This window comes from Musca domestica, unplaced genomic scaffold, assembly GCF_030504385.1.
Source record: "Musca domestica strain aabys unplaced genomic scaffold, Musca_domestica.polishedcontigs.V.1.1 14, whole genome shotgun sequence".
In the NCBI taxonomy this organism is placed as follows: domain Eukaryota; kingdom Metazoa; phylum Arthropoda; class Insecta; order Diptera; family Muscidae; genus Musca; species Musca domestica.
Window position 1 is genome coordinate 2,903,199 of NW_026712192.1, and position 22,244 is coordinate 2,925,442.

A 22,244-nucleotide genomic window follows, 5' to 3' on the forward strand; every position below is an offset into this window, starting at 1 on the left:
TGAAATGTCCAAGGTCTGCGGCCAAAATGTTTGCGTGCCCCAGGGTTTTATACACCCTCCAGAATATTTTCGCCACAATATTCGGCATTTATTCTAATGTCACGGTCGATTAATACGAGCGGAGAGATACCATCGACTGTTATGGCGGCCCACACCATCACCATGGCCAGCGCTTGAGTTCTGGTGGTCAACCGAAGGTGCACATTTTCAGCTGACCTCTTTGGCAAGATCATTTGACACGATAATTTCGTTTGTTTACAAACTGCTGGACAACGAATGTTTTCTCATCGGAGAAAACCAAATTCGGCAGTTCCCCACCCAAGTAACTCTTTAGCTCTTTTGAGTCTATTTTCTTTCAGTTGCGGTGTAAGTTCTTGAACTTTTTGGAATTTCAATGGCTTTACCCGAGCTAATTTTTCCATATTTTCCGAATTTATTATTGCGATATGTTCAGCTCAAGAGCCATTTTTCGACAACTGTGACGCGGGTTTCGATCAAGTCGCTTCTTCACTTTTCGAACCATTTCTGCTGATGTTGCTGTTTTCTTCTGTCCACTTCCTTGACATCGGGCTAGGCTACCAGTATCACGGTAGCGTTCGATGGTACGAGACACAAAAGATTTATTCACATTTAAATGCTAGAGTGCTCTGACGATAGCCACTTGTGGTTTTCCCGCCAAATATAACGAAATCACACTATCACGCTTGAATTCCATCACGAATAACTTTTTTTCTGGAAAATTCTCACCAAAATGCTTTTGTACGCTTGCAAAGAATATAATGAGCTGTCTCTATCTTTAAGACAATATGACAGCATATGAGGCCTTCTGAAGATCTCCTGTCTATAGAACCACTTCTGACACATTTAAGATCTTATGAACACCTCCAATTGAAAAAGGTCCTTCTGAAGGTATGTTGTCTATAGAAGAAGTTTGAGAACTTCTTCAAAAAGTCTTCTATCCCTTTAATGCCTAATGAGGGCCCCCGATCGATAAATGCCCTGTTTGTAGGTTCTTTGGTCTTTGTACAAACTGCATTAGGTACAATCTCTATATAATGCATCCCCTGTTTATAGAAGACCATCGAAGAGAAATCTTTGTAATATTCGGACAAAAAAGACAAATTGTTCCCTGGTAGACTAGCTCAACATTCTGATAGTGAACATCTTCCATATCTAGCATTTGAAGTGTCCCCTAACCGATTTCTCATCATTTTCAAGTACTAAACCAGGCGAATATTTATTTTCATGGCGTTTTATCTGATAAGTATCTCTTAAATTGAAATGATTCACTCACATTTGAAGAACTCTACCTTGGATTGTGTGGAACGAATGGAAAAATATATTTTATTTATGGTACTTGAAAAATGTAATTGTAGATCTTCTAGTATAGGTTTGTGTTAGGTGATATATACTTGAAAAACAATTGGCTGCATAGCTATGTATGCTCCCTTCTCAAAAAAAGCGTGGCAATTCAGCCTTGCTGTTTTTCGGTGAGGTATGATTCACTCTGTCTCTGTGCCAATACCAAATTAAGTATTGGATGAAGAAATATATCTGAAATCCTGAAATTTGATATATATGTCACAGTTGGTGTCTGGAGACGTTGTAGTAATTTTGGACAGAAAAATTTCATAATGGACCCACATCAAATTTGTTTGTCCAAAATTATTTCAACGTCTCCAGACATCAAGAGTGACACACAAATCAAATTTCAGGATTTCAGTTCTATTTCTTCTACCAACAAGTAATTTAGTACTTTTCGTACAACGATAGGACGCATTTTCAAAACAATTTCCATATCTCAACCTCAGATACCAACAGAGATCTCAATATCAAATTTCAGATTTTTATCTTTATCCCTTCAACCAAAACCACCTCCATATCTTAACCACAGACACCTACAGTGACCTCAATATCAAATTTAAGGACTCCAGACATATCCCTTTACCCAATACCAAATCGAATACCATTTAGTACTTTTCGTACAAGTATAGTACAAATTTCCAAAACCATCTCCGAATTTCAATTCCAGATGCCAACAGATACCTCAATATCACATTTCAGGTTTTTATATCTATCTCTTTAACCACTACTTAATTTAGTCCACCTTGGTACTTTTCGAACAGTACTACAACTTTGGTACACATTTCCAAAACCACCTCCAAATCTCAACCTCAGATACCAACAGAGAAATCAATATCAAATTTGAGGACTCCAGCCCGATCCCTTCACCCAATACCAAATTGAGTACCATTTAGTACTTTTTGTACAATTATAATTCACATTTCCAAAACCACCACTATATCTCAATTCCAGATACCAACAGAGACCTCAATATCAAATTTAAGGATTCCAGTCCTATCCCTTCACCCAATACCAAATTTAGTACCATTTAGTACTTTTCGTTCATATTGTGACGGCAAAAATCCTTCGTCATTTTTGCCCACACAAAACGCTAATAAATCCCAATTAGCCTAGCAAAATTTTTGAGAGCATCCACACTCAGGAGAGATTAACCGCTATCACAACAACACACAGCATCACTACCATTGGCGGTGATGAGCACGTGTTACGTTGTTGTGATAACCAAATTTTGTAAACATGTTCCCGTTACTCCACTGCGAACACGTGGGGGAGCCGGGTATAAAAGGGCAGTAGATGGCATAATCGTGGTAGTCCGTGCCAGACCGTGAACTTCTCAACACCAAACCGGTAAGTGCTGATCTAGAAATTTATACTGGACATCCTTCCCTAGAGTACTTATACAGGTCTCTGGTCCTTGAATCCCGGAATTGTCCTTAGCATATCCTTAAACATCCCGTAGTGCTTGAGTACTTATTAAGGTCTCTCGCAACCGTATCCTTGAATATCCTGTAGTGCTTGAGTTCTTATTAAGGTCTCTTGCAAACATATCCTAGATCCATGTAGTGCTTAAGTACTTATTAAGGTCTCTTGCAGTCATATCCTTGAATATCCTGTAGTGCTTCTGTACTTATTAAGGTCTCTTGCAATCACATCCTAGATCCTTGTAGTGCTTGAGTACTTATTAAGGTCTCTTGCAACCATATCCTAGATCCCTGTAGTGCTTTAGTACTTATTAAGGTCTCTCGCAACCGTATCCTTTCCTGTAATGCTTGAGTACTTATTAAGGTCTCTCGCAACCGTATCCTTGATTATCCTGTAGTGCTTGAGTACTTAGTAAGGTCTCTCGCAACCGTATCATTGAATATCCTGTAGTGCTTGAGTACTTATTAAGGTCTCTTGCAACCGTATCCTAGATCATTGTAGCGGAAGATCTCTTGCAGCCGCCTCCTTGAATATCCCGTAGCCTACTTGAGTACTTATCCAGGTCTCTCGCACAGAATCCATCCCGAATCCTGAACATCCTGTTCCTGTATCCTTGCCCCGTTTCTTGAGTACTTATCCAGGACTCGAATGGAAGAACCCCCAATCCCGGACCGAAGACGAGTAGGATAGTTATTTTAATCTATAGTTATATATAGTTCAAGTTTCATTTAAAATAAAAACATAATATCAAAACGTAAACCACTGTATTTCTCTTTCTGTCTCAAAAATAAAATATCTGTACGAACCCCTGGACCCCGACGAGCTATTCTAGCCCAAGGGGAGAAATCTTGTCGTTACAATATATAGGACGTATTTCGTAAGCACCATAAAATCCCAAACACAGATACCATTAGTAATCTTAATATCAAATTTCAAAATTGTGTCTCTAACTCAATACCAAATTGAGTACCGTTTAGTACTTTTCGTACAAGTATAGTACAAATTTCGGAAACCAGCTCCGTATATCCAGGCTACACATAAACAGCTACCGTAATGCCGAGATTCAGTTCATTACTAGTACTATCTGTTCATTCAATACCAAATGGAACCAAACATAGTACTGTTTAGTACTTTTCGTACAATTACAGCACACATCTCCAAAATCACATCTTTATCACAAACCAACCATTAACAGGGACTCCAATACAAAATTTCAAAATTGAAGCTTCATCCGGTCGCCCTAAACCAAAATATTCCAAATTTAGTACCATTTAGTACATTTTCCTCACTTAGTACACGATTTCAAAACCACCTTTATATATCAAACATGCTTTCCAACCCTGATTCTCAAACCAAATTTCAAGTTTTTAATTTTACCCGTTCACATAATACCAAGTAGTACCATTTTCGAAATTTAGTACCATTTTTGGAACTTTTCGTAACCTTTAAGTACGAATTCCCAAAAACCCTTTAGTACTTTTATCCTTCACTCCATCAGTGACTCTTATTCCAAAATGTCTGCTCATTCCGTTTGTCCACTACAATTTTTAGTACATCTTAGCACTTTTCATACCCTTTTAGTACCTTTTTGGCACCAAAATTTACCCTCGTGCAAAATTGCAAGATTCCAACTTCAGCAGTTTCATCTGAGCGTAGATTCTGAGTCAGTGAGTTATTCCATCAATCTTTTACAGGGTTGCCCATATTCGACGGACCCATCTGGCATCGCCATAACTTTTGACAGAGATGTCACACCACTTAATGACATACCGCGTTTGAAGCGTCAGTCCAAGCAGATGTTTACCATGAACCAATACACGCCACGCGAGCGCTCTGAATTGGTTGAAATTTATAAGAAGGCAATTGTGAAAACTCGAACGTGCTTTTGAAACATTAAAAAATGTGAGAAGTGCGCCTTCTAAGAACACCATTAATCGTTTATACGAAAAATTTTCGACTAGTAAGGCTCTTTCTAATCCGAAGAGGCCATATAAAAGTCGACCAAGGCGATCGGCCGAGAATATCGCTGCCGTACGAGCCAGTGTTGAGAGGTCCCCAAGAACAAACGCAAAAACGCCGTTCTCAGCAGTTGAGCATGGCTCGGTCCACTTTACAACGAATTATTCGCATTGATTTGCATTTGTTCCCGTACAAAATTCAATTGACGCAAAGAATGTTGCCTGCGGACAAGCCTCGTCGATTGGAATGGGTCCAAAGGGCCCAAAGGTCCGTCGAATATGGGCAACCCTGTATATATAGACGGATTACCGAATACGATAAGGTACAGTTTGACCGTACCAAATGATATATATCCTCTGTAGCCATAAGGTTGAGGGTAGGAAACCCCTCTTACTTTCTCCTAAGACATTATAGTGTTCCGTTTTTTTTTTCTTCTACGCCTTCTCCGCCCATCTCCTGCCTTCAATCGTTTTTTATGGCTACCAATGGGATTTTGTTAATTGTCATGTTTTGCATTTTAATTAATGACGTGTTTGCACTTTTTGCCATTTGTCTGCCCGGCTGCCTAGCTGCCTGCCTGCCTCACACCAAAACTTTCATCGAGAATGTGGAAAATTGCTTGTGATTTCTTGGTTCGAACGGCAGTTTATTGGGAACGCTTTACGTATTACCCACCAATAAATGCTACCCAGTTAGCTATGATAGGTAGGGAGAGTGGGAGGGGGAGGTTGACTACGTAACATTGCTCTTATACACACACACTTGCCTAGGCAAGTAGTGCGACAGAAGCAACAACAACAACAAGAACAAAAATAATACTAACAACAACAACAGGTTAAATGTGCCAATGTGACGTTGATGTTACAGCCAAAGTGACGAAGGCGACGATGATGGTGATATTTAATTGCCAGGGTCTTGCTGGCAAAACAAAATGTAAAGGTGCTGTTGCTGTTGCTATTAACTTTGTTTTTTTTTTTTTTAAACTGCAGTACAACAACAGCAGCAACAAAAAAAGTTCAAAACTAAAGCATAACAACAAGTACAAGAACAACAACAATAAAGTGTAAAAAAAACTATATTGGCAAAAGACCAGCCAGCCAACAAGTTAAGGCAGAAATGTTGCAAATTTTTTGCCATCGCAAAAAAAAAAAAAGAGAACAAAACAGAGCCCACACAGTGGGATACCGAATGGAGAAGGGGGAGGAGGGGTGATAAGAGAAATTCATTGGATGTTAAACACAAGGACAATTTCAAGGATTAAGGGAAATAGATTTTTAAAATGAATGAACTTTAAGAGGAGAAATAAAGTCAGGTCGCTGTAGGTATCTATGTAGGTAGGTCCTCTTTAGACAAAAAAAAAACAGTAAGGAAAAGTCAAAAATCGGGCGGGCCGGGCTATATAGTACCCTACACCACTATGCATATTTGCTAAAGCTCCCGTAACAAATGAATTTATTTGAAGTAGATCATACCACCTATCAACCTTTGGCTTTAGAGTAGTTATCATTTGGTTTTAGAGAGAACTTCAATATGGTAGGCATATTCAATTCTGCATCGATTTTCATTGAATTTGGCAGATATATTTTTATCTTCGAGAATATATATCAAAGCTGAGCTCCACCAGCTTCGTCCCGAAATTGATCGGATTAAGGATATATGTGGGAGCTATATCCAAATCTTGGCCGATCTCGATAAAATTTGGCGAAGGTATTTCCGAGCTCTCTAAGATATCTGATACCAAATATCAGTGATGTCGAATGCATATTACTAATGTAAAGGGGCTTAAACAGCAAATCGGATGAAACATATATATGGGAGCTACAGCTATGCTATATCATAACCGATTTTCACCAAATTTTATGTATTTGCTTCTAAACGGAATTTGGTCGGATGTATCAAAATTCAGGTCATTTGGACTTATATTGGCCATTTGGTGCACAATTAACCCGAAATCGGCTGATCGGATTAAGGATATATATGTGGGAGCTATATCCAAATCTTGGCCGATCTCGATAAAATTTGACAAAGGTATTTTCGAGCTCTCTAAGATATCTGGTACCAAATATCAGTGATGTCGAATGCATATTACGAATATCGGATGAAACATATATCGGATGAAACATATATATGGGAGCTACAGCTATATCAGAACCGATTTTCACCAAATTTGATGTATTTGCTTCTAACCTGAATTCGGTCAGATGTACCAAAATTCATTCCATTTGGTGCACAATTAATCCGAAAGTGGTTGAAAGTATGTATGGGAGATATATCCAAATCTGAACCGATCTGGAAAAAATTTGGCAGAGGTATTTTTGGGCTGTATCTGATGTCTGGTACCAAAGATCATTGTTGTCGAATGCATATTACGAATGTGAGGGACTTAAACACTAAATCGGATAAAATATATATATATATATACATCGGAGCTACAGCTATATCTGAAACGATTTTCTCCAAATTTGATGTACTTTCTTCTAATCGGAATTCGGTAGGATGTACTGTATTTGGTGCACAATTAACCCGAAATCGGTTGAAGATATATATGGGAGTTATATCTAAATTTGAACCGATTATTCATTTCAATAGAGTTCGTCCTTGGGCCAAACAAATGATTTGTGAAAAGTGGCATCTGAATCGAAAAGAAAATAGAAGCTTCTATTCCTAGCTATCCCTCTAAAAATGTTTAGGGCCTTTTGTGGGTCTTCTTGGCATGGGGAACTTTTTAGGGCTAGAAGACCTTCTACAGACCTTCAATGACCAGAAAACCCACTACAAGTCTAATACGGCGTTTCTTGCGATGGGAGATCTTCTATGGCTAGACCTTTCATAAAGCTTCTATTGCTAGAAGTTCCTATAAAAGTCTTAAGGCCCTTTAGCGGATCTTTTTGGTATGGGGGGACCTTTTAGGGCCAAGAACGTTCTTCACGCCTTGGGATAGAAGACCTTCTAAATACCTTCAATGACCAAAGGACCCATTATAAGCCTTCAAGAGACCTTTTACCGGAATCTTATGGTTGAAAGACTTTTTACAGGTCTTCTACCTCAAGACTTCGAAGACCCTCTACAACTCTTATACTGTATTTTACAGGTCTTCTTGGAATAGGAGAACTTCTAGGGCTAGAAGACCTCAAATAGCTCAAATAGCTTTTTTAAGGTTTTCTATAACCTCAAGACTTAGAAGATCCTCTACAACTTTTATAAGGTATTTTACAGCTCCTCTTGGGATAGGAGACCTTCTAGGACTAGAAGACCTTAAGTAGCTAGAAAACATGTTATAACCCTTCTATGGCCAAGAAACCTTTCCTTCAGGCCTTCTATGCCTGTAAAACTCTCTTACCGGTCTCCCTGACTGGAAGAACTTTTCCGAACCTTTTATGGCTAAATGACCTTCTACAGGTTTCCTATGGCTAGAAGATCTTCTACAATTCTTCGGTGGTCATGAGAGCTTTTATGGGTATTCTATGACCCGAAGACCTTTTAGGGGTCTTCTATAAACTCAAGACTTAGAAGACCCTCTACAACTCTTATAAGGTATTTTACAGCTCCTCTTGGGATAGGAGACCTTCTAGGGCTAGAAGACCTTAAGTAGCTAGAAAACATGTTATAACCCTTCTATGGCCAAGAAACCTTTTCTTCTGGACTTCTATGCCTATAAAACTCTCTTACCGGTCTCCCTGACTGGAAGAACTTTTCCAAACCTTGTATGGCTAAAATGCTTCTACAGATTTCCTATGCCTAGGAAATCTTCTACAATTCTTTGGTGGTCATGAGAGCTTCTATGGGCGTTCTATGGCCCGAAGACCTTTTAGAGGCCTTGCATAACCTCAAGACATTTTAAGGGCTTTCTATGACCACAAGAGATTTTATCGGTCTTCCATAGCCACAAGACATTTAGCAGGTCTTCTGTAGGTCATCTATAGCTTCAAGCCTTTTTACAGCTTTTCTATGGCTGGAAGACCATATACTTCGATATTTTTAGTATTCTCTTCAACTTCAACCGAACCTTTTGTGGCTAAAAGTACTTCTACAGGTTTCCTATGTCTAGAAGATCTTCTACAATTCTTCGGTGGTCATGAGAGCTTTCATGGGTATTCTATGACCCGAAGACCTTTTAGATGTCTTCTATAACCTCAAGACATTTTGCGGGCTTTCTATGACCACAAGAGATTTTATCGGCCTTATATAGCCACAATACATTTAGCAGGTCTTCTGTAGGTCATCTATAGCTTCAAGCCCCTTTACAGCTTTTCTATGGCTGGAAGACCATATACTTCGATATTTTTAGTATTCTCTTCAACTTCAACCGAACCTTTTGTGGCTAAAAGTACTTCTACAGGTTTCCCGTGGCTAGAAGATCTTCTACAGTTCTTCGGTGGTCATGAGAGCTTTTATGGGCCTTACAAGACATTTTAAGGGCTTTCTATGACCACAAGAGATTCTATCGGCCTTCCAATGCCACAGGACAGTTAATAGGTCTTCTGTAGGTCATTTGTAACATAAAGTCCCTTTAGAGCTTTTCTACGGCTCAAGACATTTTAAGGGTTTTCTATGACCACAAGAGATTTTATCGGCCTTCTATAGCTTCGATATTTTTTATTATTCTCTTCAACTTTTTTCTCCTCCATGAACTACTGACGGCATGGCCGCTGTGACAACTAATAGTTTTAATAATAATTAAGTTTTTTTCAAACAATAACAACAACTTAACAACTATTAAAAGGTGTTAATATTTTTTCAAAACTGTAAATTTTCAATTAGTTATGCAAATTATTTGTAAATAATTGAGACGAACCGAACAAAAAAAATGGGAAAAGAAAATAACAACAAATGCCAAGTGCGAGCATAAATCCCAGGCAAGTGCAGTGTGAAATCTCCATGTTTTTGCTGAACTTTCCAATGCCAAATGGAGGGAGGGAGGGTGGGTGGTTGGTCGTACCCCCTTGTGTGGAAAATGACAACTATTACCAGCAGCAGCCAACAGACACTCCCCTCCCCTCCCCCCATTTTTGCATTTGAACTTAGCAATGCACAAGGCATTTGACACTGGTGTGCCTATGGCCAACCGAGCAACCAACCAGGCCATCTGTTGAAATGTCGGAAATTCCCACACACAAACGCACACACACACCGAGAAACAAAAAGACAGGCACAAAAAAAGTCATACCTTTTGACCAGAACATTTGTGCGTCCATGAAATGCTTTTCATTCCGATTTGCTGCACATAATCGAAATGGTTCATGCTTTCATTGCAAAATGCGGAAAATTCTTTTATGATTATTTTTTCGTTCTTGTTGTCGACAGGAATACTGAAAATGCAGGAGTAGCATAAGTGAATTCTAATGGCATTGAAAGCGAACCGGCAATTTTGATCTCCGTAATAATGAAAGAAGAAAAAATTCATTTACCCAAATTTTCACTAGTCCGGCAAGAGATATGCGGGGTAGAAATGGCCTAAATCTTAATGGGATTTGCCTTGAGAGATTTTATGGGTATTAAATGGCTCGAGGACCTTTTAGAGATCTTCTATGACCTCAAGACTTGGAAAACCCTTTACAACATATAGAACCGCTTTTTACTGGTCTTCTAGGATTAGGAGATCATCTAATGCTAGAAGACCTTTTAGAGGTCTTCAATGGCTAAAGAGCCTATTACAAGCCTTCTACGGCCAAGAGACCTTTTACTGGCCTTCTATGATTTAAAGACCTATTACAAGTCTTTTATGCCCACAATTGATGGTTCTATTGATGAGACCCTGCCACAGGACTTTTGTACAGACAGTAAAAGAATTGAGTTTATATATTTCAGGGTCCCTTTAAGGTTATCCATGGGTAAAATACCGTTGGCAGGGCTTTTGCAGATGAAAATCCCATTCTTTATTAGAGGCTTGCAGGTCTCCTAGGCCTTAAAGGGTTTCAAAATACAACGACTCATTGAAAAGGACCTATACATGTCCATGCATGTATTTTCATTGAAATTCCCATTCAAATCAAAAAATAAAACATTTGGAGTTCGAACAACGTTGTTCAACTGCCAATGAGAACATGTTATAACCCTGGGCATTGCAAAATAAGAGCATGCTCCTATTTTTGTTCGAACAACGTTTTTTGCTATCAGAATGGGAGTATGCTTTAAATCGACACCTGAATTACGCGTCTTATAAAGCCTCCTATGCTTCCGGTCATAGGTAATTTCTATTTTGGCCATCCTATAGCTTGAAGAGCCTTTAACGGGTTTTCCATAAATGGAATTATATATTTAAGTAAAATCGTGGACCTAAGGCTGGAAATACACAAAGAGCATATTTGGCTGGCTTAAGTCATCGGCTGGCTTCATCGTAGATGAACAAAGGAGGTTTAGGTTGACATAGCTCGATTTTGGCCCTAGGCTGCTTTGTTCATTTCCGAAGAAGCCAGCCGATGACTTAAGCCAGCCAGATAAGCGCTTTATGTATTTCTACCCTAAGACTTCTTATGGGTATTTTATGGCCCAAATACCCTTTAGAGGCCTTCTATAGACTTAACACCTTTTACAGGTCTTTCATGGCCACAAGACATTTATCAGGCCTTCTGTAGGTCATTATCGAAATAACGGCTTTAGACCCTAGGTCTCTTTGAACCAAATCCGTTTCAGGACATTTGGAGTCGATCTAGCGATGTCCGTCCGTCCGTAAGACTGTCTATGTGCTGGCTGCTGATGAGCACGATAACTTTCGAAGGGAGTATTCGATTTGGTCCAAGCTTGGTACATCGTAATATTATTATCAAACTTAGATCGGGTTCAGAGATGGGCAATATCGGTCCGCTCCTTCTGGTACCGATCCCACAGAAGATTAAAAATTTCAAAAAAAAAAATATTTTACTGCACAGAAAGAGAAAGGATAATCCGATTTTGCCCCAACTTTCCAAATACAAAAATTTTCATCAGTGCTTGGTCAGGTGCGAAAATGGAAAATATCGGTGCACTCCATCAAGTACCTCCACCACAAAGGGCCAAAATTTGGAATAATTATAACTCTTATAAAATGTGATTTAAGAGTCCGATTATCTTCAAATTACACACATCACAATATTTTTATCAACCCAAGGTATGATGTGAAGATGGAATATATCGGTCTACTCCTTCTGGTACCTCCCCCACAAAGGGTCAAAATTTTGAATATCCATGAAGCTCATAAAACGCGAAATTAACATCCGATTCCATTCAGACTTGGTACATCTCAATATTTCTATTAACACAAGAAATATTATAAAGATGGTAGAGATCGGACCATTCCTTCTGGTACCTCCCCCACAAAGAGTCAAAATGATGAATATCCTTGAAGCTCATAAAACGCGAAAATAACATCCGATTCCATTCAGACCTGGCACATCTCAGTATTTCTATCAACACAAGATTTGTTATAAAGATGGTAAAGATCGGACCATTTCTTCTGCTACCCCCCCCACATAGGATTCAAGATTTTGAAAAACAAAACGTTCAAAGAAAGCAAAATAAGCATCCAACTCTCTTCAAATTTCACACATCCTAATATTTTTGCTGACGCAAGATCTGTTATGAAGATAATATATATCTGCCAACCCCTTCTGGTACCTCACCCACTTGTTTGATGACGATAGAATCCAATCTCCCTCTTCGATTGTCAATTGTATTCTGGATTCTGCTCGGAGGATCAATGTTTGTAATAATGAGAATAGAGTCAAATCTCCCTCTTCGATTGTCAACTCTATTCTCTATTCGCCTCGACTGGAGCAATGTAGGGTGAGAAAAGAAACACGACCGCATCGCTTGGATGTAGATTTAATTCTCAATCCGGCTCGAAGGACCAATCTTAACGAGAATAGAATCCAATCGCCCTTTTCGATTGTCAACTCTATTCTCTATTCGGGGATGAGAAAAAAAAGAACAACCTTTTTCTTTTGATGTTGTTTCAATTCTAGCGGCCCCTTTCTTCAGAACCTACTCCATAGAGGATCAACAATTTCAATAATCATAACAGAAGTCAAAATATATTTAAATAATCGAAAATTGGCAAAGGGTACACCTCTGTCGGCAAAACCGTCTGATAATTTTTAATTTGTTTTTTTTTATATCATTTTGTTAACTTCTTAAAACAAACAAAACGCAACAAAGACATGTAGTCCCCAAAAATTCCCTTCCTCTGCCGATACTCGGACATAAGGACAATTATTCAAGGTTTTCAGGTTTTTGACCTACATGAATGAAATACATATTTTCAGAAGGAATGGTAACCCCAAACATTATAACTGACAGTTCATGAGTGGGAGAGAGAGAGAGGACAGTGTGATAGAATAGATGAAAACAACATTTGCCATTAACACGCATTCTACGAAACTACATTATTTATAAAAAAGAGAATAAAAAAAAACACACAATAGCTATGATGAATTTAAGCAACAACAAGAGCAATAAAAAACATTAACAGGTTAAAACAGAGAGAGAGAGAGAGACAAACAATGTGAAACTCCCACGTAGCACATTAAATATTTCACACTTAATTAGGTGCTCTCGCTCTCTGTCTCTCTCTTTCACACGCACTCGTGTTATTTGAAAGTTTTTGTTACAAAGAGTGATTTTATGAAAATAAACCTGTGAAATAGTAAGTTTAAAGTCCCTTGGGATCTCGATGTGTTTATTATCTTTTTTTAGATTTAATTTTTTAATCATAAACTTGAGATTGTTCCTGATTGTCATCCAAGGCAATAATGTTTTGTGCCACTTCCAGAGATGGAAATTCCAATTTAGTACAAAGAAAAAAGTTTTTATATGAATCTTTTCGATGTAAAAGTAGTTTCTCCATAAGGTTTTAAAAATTATTTTCTAAATCCATTTTGTCTAAATTTCAAAAACATTTGGCATTTTATATTTGTTTTTAAGCAACTGCTGTAGTTTTGAAATATATTTTTTTCAGAGACAGTTGTCAGGGACAACTGTAACTACCTCGTAAATATGTCTTCAATAAATTGAAATTTATATTTCGACCAAAATGTCAAGAATTTTAAAATGTTTTTTTTTTACAAATCGGAAGATTTTATACTAAGTATTTTTCAACATTTTAAAAAAAATTGAAATAATTTTTCATTCAAAATTTTCAATTTCAAAATTGGTGTGACAGTTTATTGTACCAGCAACTGTGTCGTTGTGACTACCTGTATTCCTCTACCATGACCAGAAACAATTAAAGCAGCAAGTGTCCGCTACTTCGTTAATCCACCTTAAAATGATAGATTCGTTTCAAACAGTTCGCAATGGGCCTCCTCCCTTTACCATACTATGGAGGGTACATTAACTTTGTCATTCCGATTGTAACTCCTCGAAATTCTCATGTCAGACCCAACAAAGTATAAATATATTCTTGATCAACGTAAAATTCTAAGTCGATTTAGCGATGTCCGTCTGTCTGTCTGTTGTAATCACGCTATCTTTCGAACGAATTGAGATAGAAGGCTAAAATTTTGCACACATGTTTATTTTTCCAGTAGGCAGGTTAAGATCGTAAATGGGTCATGTAGGTCCAAGTTATCATATAGCCCCCATATAACAGTATCTCCCGATATTCGGTATTTTTTGATGATTTTAGCGACATTATTCACCGGAATTGTTTCAAATTTGGTATTTGACGTTCGTAATGGATACTACAGCCTAAGGCAGAAAATTGTCTGTGCAGGCCCACGTCTTCGTATAGCCCCCACATAACGGTACCTCCCGATATTCGGTATTTTTTTTAATGATTTTAGCGTCATTATTCACCGGAATTATTTTCAAATTACGTATTTAGAGTTCGCAATGGGAACTACAGTCTGTGACAGAAAATTGTCTATGCAGGTCCAGGTCTTTGTATAGGCCCCATTTACCAGTACCTCCCTATATTCAGTATTTTGACGAGTTTAGATACAATACCCACCGAAATTGTTTGAGATGTCGTATTTAAAGTCCGTAATGGATGCTACAGCCTAAGACAGACAATTGTCTATGCTGGTCCAGGTCTTCACACAGCTCCGATATAACGGTACCTCCGTATATACGATATTTTGATGATTTCGGCTACATTATTCACCGTATATTTCAAGTTTCGAATTTGAATATGGTAATGACTTATGACAAACAATGCCACGTCGTATAGATACCAATATAACGGCTATATTCGGTGTTTTTTAAATTTTAATAAAATTATGTAAGGATTTTATTTCCAAATTCGTTCCAAATAGTGGAGGGTATTCAAAGTTCAGCCCGGCCGAACTTACTGCTTTTTAACTTGTTAGTGCTCAAAATTCACAATTTGTTCAGCTTGATAAAAATCGTTGCACAATGAACCCATATCGAATTTCTCTGTTCAAAAGAATTTCAACGTCTCCATCGTAAAATCCAAGAATCCAACAGTCACCTCAATATCTATATCCGGATTCCAGCTATATATCTTCCCCCATACCAAATTTAGTAACATTTAGTTGGGACATCCAAGGCAATCTACATCTCTCCATCATAGACATTAACCGTGTACCAAAATTAGTACAATTTAGTACTTTTCGAGCAATCTCAAAATACAGATACCAGCAGGTACCTCCGTATCAAATTTGAGAATTCCAGGCCTATTCCTTCACCCAATACCAAATTTTGTACTATTTAGTACTTTTCATACAATGATGGTACATATTTCCAAAACAACCTCCATATCTCAAACACATTTACCAACAGAGACCTCTACATAAAATTTCGGGATTCCAGCAATACCCTTTCACCCAATACCCAATTTAGTAGCACTTGGTATTTTTCGAACCATTTAGTACACATGTTAAAAACCAACTCCACATCTTAACCGCAGACACCAGCAGATATCTTAATATCAAATTTCGGGATTCCAGCTCTATCCCTTCACCCGATACCAAATTTTGTCCTATTTAGTACTTGTCGTACAGATACCAACAGAGACCTCTATATAAAATTTCGGGATTCCAGGACAATCCTTTCAGTCAATACCCAATTTAGTACCACTTAGCATTTTTCGTACAATTATAGCAAACATTCCTAAAACTACCTCCATGTCTTAATTCCTGATACTAATGGAGACCTCTTTATAAAATTTGAGGTTTGTACCATTTAATACAAATATGGGACGCATTTCTAAAACCACCTCCGAGACAGAGACTTCTATACCTAATTTCGGGATTCCAGCTCAATACCTTCACCCGATACCCAATTTAGTACCAGTTGGTACTTTTCGTACAACTATAGTAGGCATTTTCAAAACAATCTCCATATCTAAACCTCAGATACCAACTGAGACCTCAATATCAAAAGTTCGGGATTCCAGCTCTATCCCTTCAACCAACTTCAAATTTGAGACTTTTCGTACAATTATAGTACACATCTCCAAAACAATATTCATATCTCAAACACAGGTACCAACAGAGACCTCAACATAAATTTTCAGGATTCCAGCCCAATCTCTTCACTCAATTGCCAATTTAGTACCACTTACCACTTTCCGTACAATTATAGTACACATTCCTAAAACCATCTTCATGTCTCAATTCCTGATACTAATAGAGAGACCTCAATATCATATTTGGGGATTACAGCCGTACAGCCCTTCGCCCAATACCAAATTTAGTACCATTTCGTACTTTTCGTACAAATTGGGACACATTCCCAGACCACCGCCAAATCTCTAACACAGATACCATCAGTAATCTATATATCAAATTTTAGAATTCTATCTCTTCAACCAAGACCCAATTTAGTACCATTCAGTACTTTTTGTACTATTACAGTACACATTTCCGGAACCATCCCCATATGTTCAGGCTACACTGCACACATAATACCAAATTTCAATTTTCACATAAGTACTATATGTTCACCCAATACCAAATTGTACCGATTATAGTACTATTTAGTACTTTTCGTACACTTGTAGCACACATTTCCAAAACGACCAATTTTTCACCAACCAACCACCAACAGGGACCCCAATACCAATATTTTAAATTACCAGCTTCCTCCGTTGCCCCAAAAACAGAATTGTACCAAATTTAGTACAGTTCACACACTTAGTACACATTTCCAAAATCACCTTTATATATCAAACTTGCTTTACAACCTTGGTTCTCATACCAAATTTCAAGTTTTTAGCTCTATCCGTTCACATAATACCATTTTAGAATTTTAGTACCAGTTTAGAACTTTCCGTAACCTTAAAGTTTTGATTTCCAAATCCCCTTTGGTACAACTATTCTGCACTCCATCGGAGATATCCATTCCAAATGCTAGCTCATTTCGTTTGTTCAATACAAAGTATTCAATTTTTAGTACATTTTAGTTTTTTTTCGTACCATTTTGTACGAGTGTCCAAAAACCCAGCCTTATCCCACGGCTACGCACCAAGACTGATACCCGTGAAAATTTTCAAGATTCTAGCTTCAACCGTTTCGTCTGAACTTTCAGTCACGATGAATATTTACATGCAGAAAATATAGAACTATACGGCACTAAAGTTTTCCTTCCTGGCCACACCAAATTGTTGGTGGCCACATGACAACTGACAATTCAAAACAAAACAAAAAAAGTTGGCAACACTTGACTCCTTTAACACTCACTTCAGTGCGAAAAAAAAGGGCAATTGTGTCACACACACTATTTAGCCGCATTTTTCCTGCTGCTTGGTATTATCTTTGTTGTTGGGGTTTTATCATTTAATAGCACCCCCGCCTCCCACCCAATCAAATAAACTTCATATTTTCTTTTTTTCAATTACCTGCTAAAGCGAGAAATTCTTTTCGATTTGAAAACACAAAGTTGGCACACACTTGGTCGCACTTTGACGCCTTACGGCATGGCACGGCAGAGCAAGACGCGTACACTTGTTCAAATATTATGATTATATAAAAATAGGTACCTATATTACAATAAAAACAACACCAGCCAGCAAGCCAACCAACCAATATCGTCCCCATCGATAATTAAACAAGTGTCTGTTTGTTTTTGTTTTATTTGTTGTTTTCAAGTTAATTTCGGTTTTTTGCTGCTGTTCTCTATTTTCGGTGGAACCAGAAAAAAACAGAAAAATGCCACACGTCTTTCGTGTCGATGGCACTTTGCAAACGCAAATAACGGTAAATATGTTTCGTTTGCCTTTTTTCCTTTCCTTACTTCAACTTGAGATATCAACAGCACTGCAAACGGAATGTTGCAACAACAAGAACAACAGCGAGGAAAGGAAAGCAAATGTTTGCAGGTGAGCTGAGTGTGTGTGTGTGGGTCTCATCAGCCACTGCTGTTTGTTGTGACAATGGGTAGTAGTGGTGGATTGTTGAAGTCGCTGGTGTTAATGATGATGTTGACCTACCGAAAATATTTGTAAAAGACATGAGAAAATAACGAGAGAGAGAGAGAGAGAATAAGAGCAGATGAGAGTTTATTGTTAAAAACTCCAAGTGACACAATTCAGTGTTGCCAATTGTTGTGTGAATTCATTTTCGTGAATTTTCATTACGTTTTAGAAAAAGTGGTTAAAAATGGTTCATAGATTTAGAATGATAAACTCATGCGAAGTGTTTTTGGTATGTTTTCTTGCCAAAAGAAAAAAATATTTTAAATCTCTTCCTTTAAAGACACAGCTTTTTGAAACGGTAACAGGTAAAAAATTATACATTTTTAGGCCAGTCTTTTTTCATGTATTTTTTTGTCGTTTATCAAGAAAATAGGTTTGCAATTGATCGAAATCGACATTTTATAACCAGGTATGGTATATTTCTTGGTAATTTAAAGATTTAATATAGCGGAAAATTGATCGGGACATTTGGCCCGATTGTCCAATTTTCAAAATTTGGAAAATATAAATATTAGAATCAATATTACATCTTGTATAAATATGGGATATATCGGCCAACACTTTCTGTGCCCCCTACAAAGGCACAAAATGCTTCAAACTTTCATAAAATTCGAACTAAGGCTGGAAACACATAAATCACATATTTGGCTGGCTTAAGTCATCGGCTGGCTGTTTCGTAGATGAACAAAGGAGTTTTAGGTTGACTTAGTTCGATTTTGACCCTAGGCTCCTTTGTTCTTTTCCGAAGAAGCCAGCCGATGACTTAAGCCAGCCAGATAAGCGCTTTATGTATTCCCACCTTAAGTGTCCGTTTTGCTTCGTTACTACTGGTGTGCATATGGGTAAGTACCTTCCCCATAAAGTTCCAACATTTTGAATATTCAAGCTCCTCCTCAAACTCCATAAGCCTCAGACCACATTTCGATTCGATATTTTGATAATTTCATCGACATTATTCACCGGAATTGTTTCAAATTTCGTGTTTGCCGTTCGTAATAGGTATTACAGCCTATGTCAGAAAATTGCCTATACCTATGCGCCTTCTCTACCAGGTAGGTTTTCGTATAGCCCCCGTATAACTGTATCACCCGATATTCGATATTTTAACAATTTTAGATGCCTTTTTTTATCAGATTTTTTTAATTTTGCAGGTCCCTACAAATGGTGGAGGGTACGAAAAATTCAGACCAGCCGAACATAGCAGCTTTTTTACTTGTTATGTTTAAACTCATCTCATACATACAACGCTTTCTTTAACTGACCTCCTCGAATTATTATACTCTCAGCCATATAGCTACAGATTTGATGCGGCCAAAACGTGCCTCATCGAAAAAACGATTTTAGACCCGAGGTTTCTTTGGGCCAAATCCGTTTCAGGATATTTGGAGCCGATCTAGCGGTGTCCGTCCGTCTGACTAGCTGCTGCGTACGATAACTCTCGAAGGGAGTATCCGATTTGATACAAACTTGGTACATCGTAATATTATTGTCAAACTTAGATCGAGTTCGGAGATGGGCAACATAGGTCTACTGCTTCTGGTACCTCCCACAAAAATGTTAACATTTTCAAAACAACTAATTTACTGAACAGAAAGAGAAAGTATAATCCTTTGCGAATCCTAATATTTGCATCAGTGCTAAGTCAGGTGCGAAAATGGACAATAACGATCCACCCCATCAAGTACCTCCCCCGATAACTCTTATAAAATTTGAAGTAAGAGTCCGATTGTCTTCAAATTTCAAAAATCCCAATATTTTCATTAACACAAGGTGTGTTGTGAAGATGGAATATATCGGCACACTCCTTCGGGTACCTCCCCCACAAAAGGGACAAAATTTTGAGTATCCATGAAGCTCATAAAAAGCGAAATTAACATCCGTTTCCAATCAGACTTGGTACATCTGAATATTTTTACCTACATAAGATCTCTTATAAAGATGTTAGAGATCGGACCATTCCTTCAGGTACCTCCCCCACAAAGGGTCAACGTTTTGAATAACCAAAGCGATCATAAAATCCGAAATAAACATCCGGTTCTCTTCAAATTGCACACATCCTAATAGTTTTGTTATCCCAAGGTCTGGTATGAAGAAGGGATATATCGGTCTACTTCTTCTGGTACCTCCCCCACAAACGGTCAACATTTTGATTATCCTCAAAAAGCTCATAAAAAGTAAAATTAACATCCGATTCCATTCAGACTTGCCACATCTCAATATTTCCATCAACTCAAGATCTGTTATAAAAATGGTAGAGATCGGACCATTCCTTCTGGTACCTCCCCCACATAGGATTTAAGATTTTGAAAAACAAAACGTTCAAAGAAAGCAAAATAAGCATCCAAATCTCTTCAAATTTTACACACCCTAATATTTTTGCTGACGCAAGATCTGTTATGAAGATGATATATATCTGCCAACACCTTCTGGTACCTCACCCACTTGTTTGATGAGAATAGAATGCAATCTCCCTCTTCGATTGTCAATTCTATACTGGATTCTGCTCGGAGGATCAATGTTTGTAATAATGAGAATAGAGTCAAATCTCCCTCTTCGATTGTCAACTCTATTCTCTATTCGGCTCGACTGGAGCAATGTAGGGTGAGAAAAGAAACACGACCGCTTCGCTTGGGTGTAGATTCAATTCTCAATCCGGCTCGAAGAACCAATGTTAATGAGAATAGAATCCAATCTCCCTTTTCGATTGTCAACTCTATTCTCTATTCGGGGATGAGAAAAGAAAGAACAACCTTATTATTTTGATGTAGTTTTAATTCTAGTTTTTATTAAAAGAAAAACATTTTTCTTAAGTGCTTGGCCCATTTATTCGGAACTTACTCCATAGAGGGTCAACAATTTGAATAAATATAGCAGAAATCAAAATATATTTAAATAATCGAACATTGGCTGAGGGTATACATCTGTCGGCAAAACCAATGGGTACTCTATAACTTGTTTTCTTACAATTGTGTAAAGGAATTTAACATTGTCCGCAGATCTTTCGAAGAATATCGAATAAAGGCCATATATTTCCTTTAATTGTCATTTTGTTTTGCATCTCCCCCACATCCCCTTTGGTTCAAAAATCCACTACACGGCAACTCTAACTGTGATGATGACCTACAGAAAAATACTTCGTTTAACTCATTGAGAGGAAGTGAGAGAGAGAGAGAGAGCACACGCACAAATACATGCCAAAAAAAAAACACGCAAAAAGAGAATACAGCTGGTGGCTGGTTGCAAACAGGTTGACTGACTTGACTTTATTGGTTATTAGGTCGTGCTAGCCATGGTTCGCAATTTGGTTAGAATGAATGTTAAAAATAGAGAGATAATACATAACAACAACCAAAAACAAAATGAAAACACCAACAACAATAACAACAACTGGGGTTGGTTGTTCTTGGTCTTCTTCCTCGTTGTGGCGTTGGGCGCCACCATTCATTATTGTTGCTGCGCGCTGTTCTTCTTCATATTTTCGTCTAATAAATATATGACTTAATGTAAAGGTATTTTTGGTTTTTGTGCTGCAAAACAGGTGGGGGTTGCTATGAACTTTTTGTTCCAACACGCCAGACAAAATAGCAGCAGCAGCGACAGGAAAAAGCAACAGTGCGTTCTGGCTTCGAATAACCTGCAGTACAACAACTCAGCAAAGGAAACCCACCCTAGCGACCCATAATCCAAAAGAAAAACTTGCGCATAATTTTTTTTTTAGACAACCAACCAACACATAATCAAAAAAAAAGCTCCTTTGCCCGCACCACACAGTCGAAATTCACACGCATCGCTCTGTCATTCACTCAAGAAGAATAGCCTAGTTTTGAGTGACATACATACCGAAGAAGAAGTAGTAGCAGTAGAGGGCTTTGTTTTCCTTTTTTTTGTTTAAAATTTGTTGTTTTTCTTTTTTTAATTTCTCGTCGAAGAAATTTAAAACTTACTTTTTCTATTCAAAGAATTTCAAATATTTCCGACTGTCCTTAGTCTAAATTTTTGCTGTTGTGTTTTGCTATAGTTTTTTGTTGCCTCTTCATTTAGAAAAAAAAATAAATTAAAACAAATTCATCACAGCACTCACTACTTATTCGCAAATTACTTGGTTTTGTTTTATTTCTATTTTGCACACACAAATTCTTCTTCTTCT

The 22,244-nt window shown here is 37.8% G+C and overlaps 1 protein-coding gene across 4 annotated transcripts in view; it reads right to left on the bottom strand.

Moving 5' to 3' along the window:
• Window positions 1-22,244, bottom strand: part of LOC101891023 (serine/threonine-protein phosphatase 2B catalytic subunit 3) — a 79,091-nt gene that overhangs the window by 44,463 nt on the left and 12,384 nt on the right. The window contains exon 1 of one of the 4 annotated variants that reach the window (XM_059119108.1): window positions 22,179-22,201. The exons of 2 other annotated variants lie outside the window; for them this stretch is intronic. The gene's annotated coding sequence lies outside the window, so the exon portion shown is untranslated. Of the gene's footprint in view, window positions 1-22,041; window positions 22,150-22,178; window positions 22,202-22,244 lie in introns of those variants that run through there. One more of the 4 variants, XM_059119107.1, reaches the window with a different exon arrangement.